At 34.1% G+C, this 13,799-nt stretch overlaps 1 long non-coding RNA gene across 1 annotated transcript in view; it reads left to right on the top strand.

Moving 5' to 3' along the window:
• The first annotated feature begins 7,529 nt into the window (after positions 1-7,529).
• Positions 7,530-13,799, top strand: part of LOC122220107 — a 269,768-nt gene continuing 263,498 nt past the window's right edge. Inside the window, exon 1 of the long non-coding RNA XR_006202672.1 lies at positions 7,530-7,610. This is a non-coding gene — a long non-coding RNA (uncharacterized LOC122220107). The remainder of the gene's footprint in view (positions 7,611-13,799) is intronic.

The raw sequence follows: 13,799 nt of genomic DNA, 5'->3' as shown, positions 1-13,799 counted from the left end.
GACACTGGTGAAAGTGACTCTCAAGACCGTATTTTCATTATTTAAAAGTTGGTAGTCTTTGTGAGTGTATTCTTCTTCCTTGACTGTATTGCATTATTGATTCGTTTCACATTTAAATGGAAACACTAAGCAATTGCTTTTGTTAACAAGAGAAGATGCCTTTAGAGATCCAATTTAGCTATGACTAGCTTATAGGATACTGATAACCTTAAAGACAAAATAAAATACAACAGAGGATATCTTTGTTTTTCCACCCTCTCTAATACATTATTAGGTTTCATTACATTATCGCAAAACTGTACAAAGTGAATTTTAGAGTTAGATATGTTTCTAGTACTGAGAAAAAGTAGGATTTTCAAATAAAATTTTAATATTAGCCATAAATGATTTCTACTACAACTCACTGTAGACTTCAGTAGGAGATTCTTGAAAACAATTTTTTTAGATCAAAATGATAGGTTCAGATTCATCTCTTTTTCTTTTTTTCCTTGAAAAATGAACAGTATTCTTTTCTGAATAAAATTCCCTACTATACCGCGGTTTATACAAGATGAGAGTTAAAGATACACAATGTTTTATGCACATGAGATATGTAGATTTAATTTTATTAACTCTGTAGTGCTTATTTCAAGTAACTGTTTTAAAGTTCTATTTAAATATGATTTGGGGTAAATATTTACTGTGTCCTCACAGTTAATGGCAGTTTAACTAGCTTAATTCTTACATTATTTAACTTATTTTAAAAATTCTTTTTAGGTAATATGAAGACTTTAACATTATAAGAAACGCACATACACACATGCACACACACATGCACAAACAGGGAGATTGAAATTGATTATTACAATAATGATTTGAGATTCAAACTAATACTAGTCTATGTGGTATATTTGTTTGGGTTAAAAACAGGTATCCTTGGGGTGCCTGGGTGGTTCAGTCATTTAAGCATTCAACTCTTGATTTTGGTACAGATCATGATGTCATGTTTTCATGAGTTCAAGCCCTGCATCAGGCTCTGCACTGACAGTGTGTAGCCTGCTTGGGATTCTCTCTCTCTCTCTCTCTCTCTCTCTCTCTCTCTCTCTCTCTCTCTCCCCCCACCCCTATCCCTACCCCACTCATGCTGTCTCTGTCTCTCTCAAAATAAATAAACTTAAAAAATTTTTTTTTAACTAAAAAAGGTGTCCTTTCCCAAAGATAGTTACCTCCCTATCTGTTAGGAAAATTGCAATAAAATTACACATCTATATTATCACACACCACAGTCTAAGTGCTTGCTGTTATTGAACACTGTAGAATCTATACAACCATAGACAGTTGGAGTTAACTTATTTTCTATTCCCTTAAAGCTAAACTTCACACACTATTTGATTGATTTGTACTTACTTTCTACCTTGTTATAGCTTGGCTTTAAGAATGTTTTCTTATATGAAGCAATTTATGTTTTCCTTTTCAGACTGGTCATTTTTCTATCCTGATTATCAAAGACCAGCAGTTAAATGCTTTTTTTTTTGGTCACAAACAGAACTAAAACTCTAATTCCCAGCATTCCCAATAGTGTCCTAGTTGGAGCAGTTTGTAAGACTAAAATAAAATTAAGTTTTTACTGGGAACAAACACCAGAAACCTTAAAGGAAGAGATCCAGATGGTTCTTCCTGAATGTGATCACACTTTAAGAGACTGTTTCTTTGCTTTGTGCACTTTATATTTCAGTAGATTAAAAAGCCTTTCACAGTTGCCTACAAATCTAAATATTTCAGAGAGTTACAAAATAAGAATAGTCCTTCAGTCACTACTTCCAGGTGAAAAAGAAACAATGATTGTTATTATGCTATTCTATTCCCTATTCTAAATTATCATGGCTTATAAATCCATCAACAGTTGTCAAAAATCCATATCAGAAACCTATAATTCATAAACCTAAATATAAATGTGAAGCCTCCCCCCCTGCCAGATATACTCAATTTGACTAAACAGAGGCATGGAATTGGCTGAAGTTCTAGCCCACTAAGATATCTCCTTCCACAGCTGCATTTGAAACAGAGATAGATAGTGAACTTTAATAGACATTTTTCTCAAAAAGCCAATGATCTCTTATGTGTGATAGGAAAAAAACTGGCATGAACCACTGTAGTATTAAATGTAATTATGCATACAAAATATACTACCCGTGGGCGAAAGCCTCTTAAGTCTTCATGCTAAAAATCATGTTAAGCTTTCAATTTAAATCCCTATGAAATGTAAAGTTATATCAAAGTGTACAAACTTTTCAGAAAGTAGTTTAATTCAACAAATATTTATATCAGAAGCAAGTTTTAAATGTTGTAGCCTATGAGGGAACAGTGAGTGACACCACTAGTCAGTGTGTTCCCTTAAGCAAGCCAGTAACTCGATTTTGGACTATAATGTTCTCAGCTGTAAGAAGAAAGCACTAGGCTCACAATGGTCTACTATAGCTCTAAATTTGTATGAGTTAAAGTCTTTTGTCATATCTAACCAGCAGCTACTGATGGAGAAAAAACTGGGATGTTTGTGAGGTTTAACTCTTAAGAAGGTATTTGATGGTTGTTTCCATTCTACTGGGGTGGATAGCCACAGAGGCAGAATCACTGAACTGTAGGATTTTATTTTAGGTATCATTAACCCAATGCCCTCAATTTTATAAAGAATGAAGGCCAGGGTGGTGGCTGGGTAGTCTGCCTTACTCTTTAAGGATCTCAAGTCTCATCTTCCAGTCAGCACTTTACTTTAAGAGGAAATGTATGTGTGATGGCTTTTGCCTTACTAAAAAAGAATAACAAAAAGTTTCCGTGTGTAAATGGCATCACCCCAACCTATTTGGTCTGTTTCTGTTTGGATCAAGAAAAAAAAAGTCTAATAATTATATTCCTATCTCTTTAGGAGATCAAGAAGGAAAATTAAGATGTTACATTAAATTATATCTAACATCCTCAGTGTGTCAAAAATTTATAGTATGGAGAAAATTACTCTCTCCATGTAGAGTGCAAAGAAAATCTTTAAGTTTCAAAGAAGATTGAAACTCTGGTCTGGGAGCCATGATCTTTAGAATGCCATGGAGACTGTTTTATTCAACTTTCCCAAAGTCATCTTGGGATCCTAACTGTATATCTTAATTCCCTTCCTCCACTTATCCTACCATTTAATAGTCACATAAACACAATATTTCACATCTATTCTTATCTTGGTTAGTGCCGAAGATAAAAGTCCTTGGAGCCATTTTTCCCACAAATTCTTTCTCTACTCTGGTCATGTTAATTAAATAGAGGCAATCTGTTCTCTTTTCTTCTCACTTGTGTTTTTGATTCAATGTACTCAATGCTCAAGGCCCTTATCAATTCTATCATCTTTCCCCAGTATCATAAAATGTTTTTATTTATCTACATGGAAACATACTCCATTCTTCCCCACACTACAAAAAGAACTTTTCCTTGACCTCATGCTGCTATCTGACTCCTGCCCTCATTGAAGCTAAACACCTTAGAAGAGTTATCTTTGCTCAGTGTTAACTATTCCCAACCTCTGATTCAAGCTTTTTCAATTTTTTGATTTTTATCTGGATAATTTATAAACAGAAAACATAGGTTATAATATAACAAACACCATGTACCAAAAATCAAGTCTAACAATTGTTCATTTTGCTGTTTTCATTATATGTTTTTCCAGAAATTAAGTCATTATGGATAGATCCTCTTTGTCCTTCTTACTTATTACATTTTCCTTCTTTCCTTATTCAGATATCAATACTTATCCTTACTTTATGTTTATCTTTGACTCATTATATATGCATGTGTTACTAAACTGTATATGTATGTATATAAATATATAATTGATTTGTATGTTTGTAATATTTACATAAAGAGCATCATACCTTTTCTCCATCTGCTTGTGTTGTAGTTATTCTTGGCCATTTCTTCTTCCCTTGTGGATTTTAGTGACAGCATATCAATTTTCATGAAAAAAAATCTCTGGATATTTTTTATTGGAATTATCCTGAATTTGTAGATCAATCTGGAGTAAATGAACTTTATTAGCTAACTTCTTAAGTACCTTCCAGGTTTTCTTGCTATTTTAAAGGGAATATTTTCTATATTTACATTTAAATGGTTGTTGCTGATAGATAAAATGCTATTGAATGTCTTACAATGACTTTATATCCAATAATTTTGATGAAAACCTTTGTTAGCTTTAATAATTTGCTGCACATTTTCATGGATTTTCTATATAATTGATCACAATGAGAGCAAATAATGGCAATTTTGTTTTTTGTTTACAAGCTCTATGTTTTGTGAATGTGTTTTAGAGATTGATTTTTAAAAATTTTTTTTAATAAAAAAATTTTTTTAGTGTTTCTTTTTGAGAGAGAGAGAGAGAGAGAGAGCGAGAGAGCATGAGTGAGGGTGGGGGCAGAGAAAGGGAGACACAGAAACTGAAGCAGTCTCCAGGCTCTGAGCTGTCAGCACAGAGCCCCACGCGGAGCTCGAATTCACGAGTTGTTAGATCACGACCTTAGCTGAAGTCAGCTGCCTAACCTAACTGAGCCACCCAGGTACCCCTGAAGATTGATTTTTTGAGGGTGATAGAGATGCTTGTGTCCATTTGTATTCAGTTTTGATCACTTAATTTTTTTCTAGAAAAAAGTGTCATTCTTTTAATTCTATTGCGTTTGTTCTGTTTTCTTTCTCCAACTTTTGAGATGAGCACTTAGGTCATTTATTGCTAGTCTTTATTTTCTAACATTTCACATTGTAGGCTGTACATTTCTCACTAAGTACTTCCCAATTTACAACATCCCATGAGTTTTGGGATAGTAACATAGTACTTTTGTTGTAGTGCATTTTTAAACATTTCCTAAGTTTCAATTAAAATTTAGTTTCTGATCCATGAGATAGATATTTGTTTTGTTTCAAATGTATGATTTCAACTTTGCTCTTTATTTTTCTTTTTATGACAATATTATAAAATAAGTTTATATACCAGTTTTTAGGTTTTTGAAACTTCTTTTATGATAATTTAACAAATGTTTTATATGTTCTTCCAAATAATTTGTATCCTATAATTATTGGCTACAGATCTCTACATGTGTCCATTCGGTCATGCTTCCTATTTATGTAGTACAACCTTTTCATATATTTAATAACTTCTTTGCCATCTTAATCTATTTGCTTCTGAGAGGTATTGAAATTCCCCAATTTGAGTACTAATTTTTCTATTTCTTCTTGTAATTCTGTTTTTGCTTTATATATGTTAACTGCACACTAATTTAGGGTTGTGATGTCTGTACATGAATTTGTCCTTATATTATATTATTAAATAACTCAGAAATGCTCTGTTTGGTGCATAGAGTCAGTTTGATTAGATATTAATGTTACTGGGCCATATTCTTGCTGCTATTTTTAGTGTTGATAGTTGTGTTTTTTTACTTATTACACACAAAAGTATACCAGTAAATGTTTAAAATCTGGTTATCTGAAACGAAATCTCTGATTTGTAGCATTTGCTTATTTCCCTGGAGTAAATACTGTCAACATGGCAGAATTAAAACCACCACTGTGCAGTTTGCAGTTGGGGTGAGAAGGAGTTGTGCACGGTCACTGTTGAGAGCAGGTGGGACTGTAGCTGGCTCTGTTACACCATTGACAGCACATTTATTTTGCTTTTTTTTGTTTCTTATTTGTATTATTTTTACTGTATTTATCTATTTACTTATTTTAGAGAGAGTGTGTGCAAGTGGGGGAAAGGGGCAGAAAGATAAACAGAGTGGGAGAGAATCTCAAACAAGCTCCATGCTCAGCACAGAGCCTGATGCAGGGTTCAACCCACAACCCTGGGATCATGACTCAAGCCAAAATCAAGAGACAGATGCTCAACTGACTGAGCTACCCAGGCTCCCCTTGGCTGCTGCTGCCGCTGCTTCTTTTTTTTTTTTTTTAATTATTTGAGTATAGTGGACACACAATTTTATTTTAGCTTCAGGTGTATAATATAGTGATTCAATAATTTAAATATTATGCTGTGCTCACCACAAATGTAGCTACTATCTGTCACCATAAAACTCTAATACAGTAACATTGACTATATTCCCTATGCTGTACCTTTTATTCTTGTCTTATTCATTCTATAATGAATAGGAAGACTGTATCTCCTACTGCCCTTCACCCATTTTACCCATCCCTCCATCACCCTGTCTGGAAACCATCAGTTTGTTCTCTTGTTTACAGGTCTGATTCTGCTTTTTGTTTGTTTATTTATTTAAGTTTTATTAATATTCTACATATAAGTGAAATCATATGGTATGTTTCTCTCTCAGTCTGACTTATTTCATTTATCTTTGCTTCTTTTTTCTTATTTCCTTTCATTTATTGGATTAACCAGATTTTCTTGTTCTCTTCTTTTTCCTCTGCTGAAATGGAAGTAATATATTTTATGTTGTCAACTTAGTGATTACTCTGGAGTTTTTTAACATGAAGATTGATTTAACAAACTAATCAATATCTTTATCTTCCTTTTGAAAAATCTAAGGAATCTTAGGTTGCTCTAATTCTGATCCCTTTTCCCCACTTCCATATCATTTCTATCTTGGATTTTAGTTCATGCTTTTTAAATCTCTCCAAATTAGTCAAAACATCATTAATGAAGAATTATACACTGTATTTTCCAGTGCCTACTTGAGTTGTCATTATCATGTATATAGCAGCTGTTTTCAAAATGTGTCTGTGGATCCCATTGAGATCATAGAGGTATCTTGGGGGCTGCTGATGTGGGTGAGAGAGGCCACATAGGCAGTGTTCCATGTTTCCATCTCACGTCTAAATGCCTGTGTCTTTTTGCCTATGTGTTTTATTACTAATATTCTTTTTTTTTTTAATTTAGGTATTACCATTGTAAAGAATGAAGCCATCATTCAATATCTGAATACACATAGCTGAACTTTCTGCTTTTTTAAGTTAGGACAGTTCTGCTGGTCAGGCATGGTCTCTCTAAGCAGAGCAGAATTATCAGTCTTATACAGCAAGTTTGGGAACAAGAAGTTCAGTGGTTAACATCACTGAAGTTTGGAGACAGGACTGATTTAATATCGCTGTAGATAAATGGTTATTTGGATAAGACTGTTGTCAATTGCCTAGCACTCAGAATCATGTTCATTGGAATGAGTGTCTTCCTCATGGGCTGCCTTTCAGAAGCAAAAGGATATTGCTGTTTATTTGGCTTGCATAACCATGTTTACTGAAGTGGGTTGTCATTGGTCAATTAAGCAAATTTAAAACTAATAATTTAATAAATTTTAAATTATTTACTCATCAAAAAAGTTCATTTTTTCGATGGCTGTCACTTATTTATTAAGCAAGTTAAAAATCTGAGTTCTGATTCAATGATACTTCCATAAAAAATTTTTGAAACTAAGTTATTGCCCTATTACCATGGCAACAGAAGATAGGTCTTTTTCTGGAATGTAGGGAATGTTTTACTCCTAGTACCTTCTTTTGGTTCTTTCACAGCCAACCAAAGTAAAGGTCATCATGAATTGTTCAGATCTTTACCACTGGTGTTAATTCTCCTTGAAGTGGAGGTTTTGTGGAACTCTTTTAAGGTGAGACTTATTTGTGGAGGTGTGATTTTTGGTTTGATTATTGACCAGCATGGTTATATTCTGCTTTTGTCTTTGCACTTCTTGTTGAATCATCTATCAGGGCAGAGACTACACACAAGTACTTACATTTACAAACAACAGATACCAACAAACTGTAAGAAAAACAAAAATAACTATGGGGCGCAAAGGCACTATTGAATCGATCCATGGTGTTCCAGGCTTGATTATGAAAGCAGATCCCAGTGACTCCCTGAGTCTACTTTAGATAGCCAACCTGACTTTGTTTTTTCACTTAAACAGACTGATTAATGTCATGCGTAGTGTTAATACATATACAACAAGGTGTGTTAACAGTGACATAGATTTTCCCTGAGTAGCTAAAAGAAAACCTTATGTTATCCAATTACCTGTATAAGGAATTTAAACTTATTTTTGTGTGATATTACTTATTACAACATTTCAAATTATGCACCAGACCTTTTTGCCCATATTGAATTACCTAACTCCTCCATGATGTGTTCCACTGGTCCTTATTCCTCCACAAAGGATTTCATACCTTTAGGCTCTTTGTAAGTCTAAAAGTCAACAGAAAGTACTGGGAAATCATCTGCTTGGAGTAGCCTAACTCCAAGGACAGGACAAAAAGACTTGGTTCTGTGTGAACATTGAAGAAACTTTATTTCTCCTCAAGGAATACAGGAACTTCATGAAAGAACAACTTCTGTGAAGTTGTAAATATATCATCTTTAGGGTTTTATTAAGTCAAACAGTCAATTTGGCATCCTAAAAATATTCCCTTCTTCTCATGCTCTCACTATGTATTATCTATAAGAAATTCACTGCTAACAAAGTCAGTGTATCATGACTTTACATTATTTTTTCAAATTGCATGATCAGCAATAGTTTGGATGGACTATTAGAGAGGAATGGTGGTGACTGGCTATAGGAAATCTTGAACAAATTTATACTGTTATAAGGGAAACAGGAAAAATCACAGTGTATAACTCAAACTTGTAAGGAAAGAAATACAAGTAAAAGGATAATGAACAAAGGTGTGCAAAGGAGAGGGTAACAATCAGCAGTCTCATGTACTTAGAAGAATCTGCTTTTGATGGTCTTGATTGTAAGCTCTGTCATTCTATAGCCATTGCTTATTCTGAAGATCTTGGGTGAGCAGTAGCCTAACTGGGGTTTTCTGAAGATCTACTCTTATTACAACTTGATTGGTATCACTTACCAGAAAGATCCTTTCTGCTATTCTAGAGGTTTCATGACAATGAAGACTGAATGTTTTTGAGCCAGGGACAAACCCTTGCAGATTTCATAAATAACTGTGCTGGTAGAATGGTCTACTTTTACTGCATAGAATAGTTAGAATGTATGTTGGGGATAGGATATTCAGTATCTTTTAGCTACAATCTATGCTGTGTCTGTTTAATAAGGGAATGTTTCAACTTTCCAGAAAATAAATATACTGTTATTTGTAAATACATATCACCCAGAGGGAAGTCCTTATATAGAATTCAGTTGAAAATGTTTAAATACTGTCTCAGAGCATGGTTCCAGTCTCTGCTTTGCCTTTATACTTTTTTCCAGAATTATGTTGGCCACAGATGAGGCTATATTTTGTTATCCTTACATATTTTATCTACTGCTATTTAATATTGTGGTCATTTTGTCCTTACTGTGATGGATCATCTCATGGAGGGTTTTGACAACTGTTCAAGTTTTATCAGATACTATCAGGTGGCCATCCTGGCTTTACTAGGTCATACCATTTAGGTCTTTCAACCTGATAGTTCCCAGTGTTTCTTTTCAGAATTTAGGACACAAATCTAGGGTATGCGTGATGGAATTTTGAACCTCTCCATGGATTTGACTTTATATTCTGTAAGAAGTTCTTACATAAGGACTTCAGTCAGGGCAGAGTGTTTAGCAGGTTGCTCTGCTAAAGCATGACCTCTGTGTCTTTGCGTGTGTATGGGAGAGATGGGTCATTATTCCTTTAGGACAGTGTTTTTCATTAAAGGCTTTTTAAAAATTTTGTTAATGTTTATTTAGTTTTGAGAGAGAGAGAGAGAGTGCACATGAGAGGATGGGCAGAGAGAAAGGGGGACAGAAGATCCAAAGCACACTCTATGCTGACAGCAGAGAGCCTTGAACTCACGAACCATGAGATCATGACCTGAGCTGAAGTCGGATGCTTAACTGACTGAGCCACCCAGACGCCCAAAAGCCTTTTTGTTTTGATAGCAGTTATTCATAGTGGTTAGCAGTATCTTTACCATTATATTTTTAGTTATTTGACATGCCTGCCATTGGGTTATGTGAATGGATTTGATTTCTGGTAAAGAAATGAACCATATAAGATAGAATGGACTTATTATTGTATGTTCAACTTGACTTTCTAATTTTAAAAATAAAGCAAGCCACCACAACTAGCATAACAATAAGAAAAAAACAGCAAACCAGGATTTGGTTAGAAAATGTCCAAATGATCTGTTCTTGTCATGGAACACCTAGAATATAGATACTAATCATAAGATTTTCTTTCATGGACAGGGTAAAAGAATTGCCGGATTGCAGGTGGTACCATTTTATTTAAAGGAAATCAAAGTATGATATTTGAAGATTTCTTTTACAAACTTAAAGGCTATAATATCTCTAAGATTAAAATGTGTCAGAGTTTAAGAAACTAATAATTTAGCCCACAAAGTGTACAGAGAATGACTATAAACACCTGCAATTTATAAGGGTATTATATATTATCTTTCATTGAAAATGACATCTTTGTATGCTTAAAAGAAATTGTAAAAGGTCCCCATAGTCTTCTGTTTGGCAAAAGTCTCCAGAACATAATGTAAACAATAATGATATTCTACTTATAATGAGATTCTAAACCTTCATATATATATTATATATAATATATATTTTATATAAAATATATTTCATATATTATATATTTTATAGAAAATATATATGAATATATATGTGGATATATATGTTAAATATATATATGTGTGTATATATATATATATATATATATATATATATATATATAAAGTATATACACATACACACTGTTTGATAACTGAGAATTTTTTTCTCATTTTGCTATTTAGTTTCCTTGGGAAAAAACATATTTTCTACTATTCACCTCTCATGAAATTGTAAAGAATTGTCTATATTATGGAAAAATGTTGCATGCTCCTATAGCATTCAGCCCATATATTTGCATGAATCCTTTCTCTCCTCAGGAATATTAATAAATATACAGATCTTTCTAATGAAACCACTGTAAATCTGTTTTACAACTTTAGTAAATTTTATATTTTAAATTGTTAGTCTTAAGCTAAGAACATTACATATATGTATGATAACAGTGTACATTTTAAATTTGACACATCTTGGATTTTTTTGATATGCCATATTATTTACCCTTCCAACCCCCCCAAACAAAAACAAAATAATTGACAACAACCCATAAAAATTAAACTGTTAAAGCAATTATGGGAAATAATATTATCCTTTTTTCTTTATAGAAAAATTAGAAATATTATTGTAATTTGTGATGCAGGGAGTCTTCTACTTTATAAAGCCTATATTTTTATGAATAGTGTATGGGTAATTCTAATTCTTTCATTGCAAATATATGCTTCAGAACTCAATAGCCATGCTGACTTAATGTCAAAATGTGTTGGTAAAACAATGTAATCATATCATAAAAGATAAAAAAAATTAAATTCTCAATCATCTAGCTCAAGACTTCCAGATGTTTTGTTGTGGAATCTGTAGTGTCATGGTAAAAATATGAAGATCATGGCTATGCTTTTAGCTAGAGGTAGGGGGGTAGCAGTCCTCAGCTGGGAAGACAATTTGAAAAACACGGGTCCAAAATGTGCAAGCTTTCAGTTAAAAGGAAAATGCTGCAATTGGGGCACCTGGGTATCTCAGTTGGTTAAGCATCCAACTCGATTTTGGCTCAGGTCATGATCTTGTGGTTCACGAGTTCGAACTCCATATTGAGCCCCATGTAGAGCTCCACACTACCAGTGCAGAGCCTGCTTGGATACTCTATCTCCCTTTCTCTCTGTGCCTCCCTGTCTCTATTTCTCTCTCTCTCTCTCTCAATAAATAAATAAACATTACAAAAGTAAAATAAAAGGAAAATGCTGCAAGGGTAAAGTAGTACTAGCAAAAGTTGCAATGTCTGGAAATTATTGCTGAGGTATATAGAATTCATTAGAAAGTTTTAAAATTTTCAGTAGCTTATCATATGAGGGAATTGTGATAGAGGAAGGAGATAAGTTTAAAAGAAAAGAATTTTAGGTGCAGACAGAGTTAATTCATCATAAGCCAGTATCACATTTACACAGTAATATTTGTGGAATATTTATAGAACCCTGAGTTCTGTTAGAGCTTCAGACTCCTCCCTGCACCCCTCCTCAAAAAAAAAAAAAATTCAACAAGTGATTTAGTATCAGCGATCGGTTCCTTTACTTGAAATTGTTTCTCAGATTACTTGGCATGTTGGCTGTTGCTTGGCATAGCACAAGTTAGGTAAATTTGGATTTCAGCTCAGATGTCAAGGTGAAAAAATGCCCTATAGGGCATCAATGGCTTTTTAGAGGACAGGACAAGGACAGGGGATAGTGGTGCAGGGGAGCATCAGGATGAGAGAATGTAGACAGAAAAGTAACCTCAGCAAAGCACTTAGGATCAGACCAGAATAGGATTTGTATCTTGGATTCAAGAAATGTGCTTTGGGCTCTTCCCTCCTTGCTTCCTAATTGGTAAAACAAAATGGGGATAATAATTGTACCAGCCTTATAGGGTTCTGTTGGGAAGAGAGAAGACACAACAGTGTGAGATATCCCCTCTCTTACTGCTGTTACCCAAATGGAAGGCAGAGAGACCGAAACAGGACCTGAGGGCTTTGGAGATAAGTTTTACTCACTGTGCAATTTTGTTTGGGTCTCACACCCAAAGGAGAAAATTGGGGAATTCTGTTTTCTAATATCAAATGCAGTGAGAAAGGATGCACAAGAATATGGAACTGATTTGGCAAAGTTGATGGTGGACAGTCCTCCAACTCGAAGATAATCAGGAAAAGACAAGACAAGATCAAGAGTCTGTTCAAAGGAGCAAGAAAAAACTAAGTGCTTTGGTGGAACTGAAGTGCTGCCACTAAGATACTTGTACATTCCTATTTTGGAGGACTAATGAGCAAAGCTTTAGATAGGAGTTCAGGATGTGATAAACTCAATAAACTGTGTGTAGGACATCAGACTCCTGCAAACCTTAGATGCAGGCTTCTGGGTGGCCTCTGTAGTAGTGTTTCCAGGTGTCTTTGGTACATAACCCAATGCCTGCTTCCTATGACTGCCCTTCAATAAAATCTCCACCTTAATAATTCATCATGGGTATGGTATATGTTTCTCTCAGAAAACATTTTATGTTACTTATATACTCTCATAATCCTACCCTGAGATCAAAGAAATATTTGCTAAGTCGCAGATAAGAAGTGTTATGGCACATTGCAATGCCACATTCTTCAGGGATTTGGTGTTAAGAGATGCCACAGTTCTTAATTTGTTCAGTTTAAGAAGTTGTCTTACTTAGAAAGTGATTTAAATCAATCCTCATTTTTTCTCTGTTCCACTGAAAAGTCCCCAAAGACACAAAAGGTAAACCTGCTGTATGAAAAAATTGACTGTTCAGTGTAATTCTATTTCGATAAAAACTGTATAATGTTGAGCTAAAAAACATATTCAAGCTCACTTCCCCTGGGAAATGAGCTTGATAGTAAGAGCAAAGGATTACAGGAAATGTTTAGACTACTTTTGCAGCCAGTGGAGTCTACTGGAAGCTAGACACTGGTTTTCTGTCCTCTACATTGCTGTTAAGTCTGTGTTGTGAGAAATCATCACTTAGGAACAGTAGGAAGTTAGAGAATTGTCTAGCATCCATTTTTCAGTATGGCTACATTGCTCTCTTCTTTCTCATACACAAAAATTCTCTTGTAAAATGACAACAATTGAGGTCCATTGCAGATTTATATATATTTAATGCTATTCACCAAAACACTGTAAATAATGGCTTTACTGTGGGAATAAAACATTTTAAAATTTCATATGGTTAGTGTTATGTTTGGAAAACCACTAAGGATCTGTAACCCGTTTGCTACAT

This window comes from Panthera leo, chromosome B2 (genome assembly GCF_018350215.1).
Source record: "Panthera leo isolate Ple1 chromosome B2, P.leo_Ple1_pat1.1, whole genome shotgun sequence".
Lineage (NCBI taxonomy): Eukaryota > Metazoa > Chordata > Mammalia > Carnivora > Felidae > Panthera > Panthera leo.
This window is presented reverse-complemented; position numbering and strand designations above follow the sequence as displayed.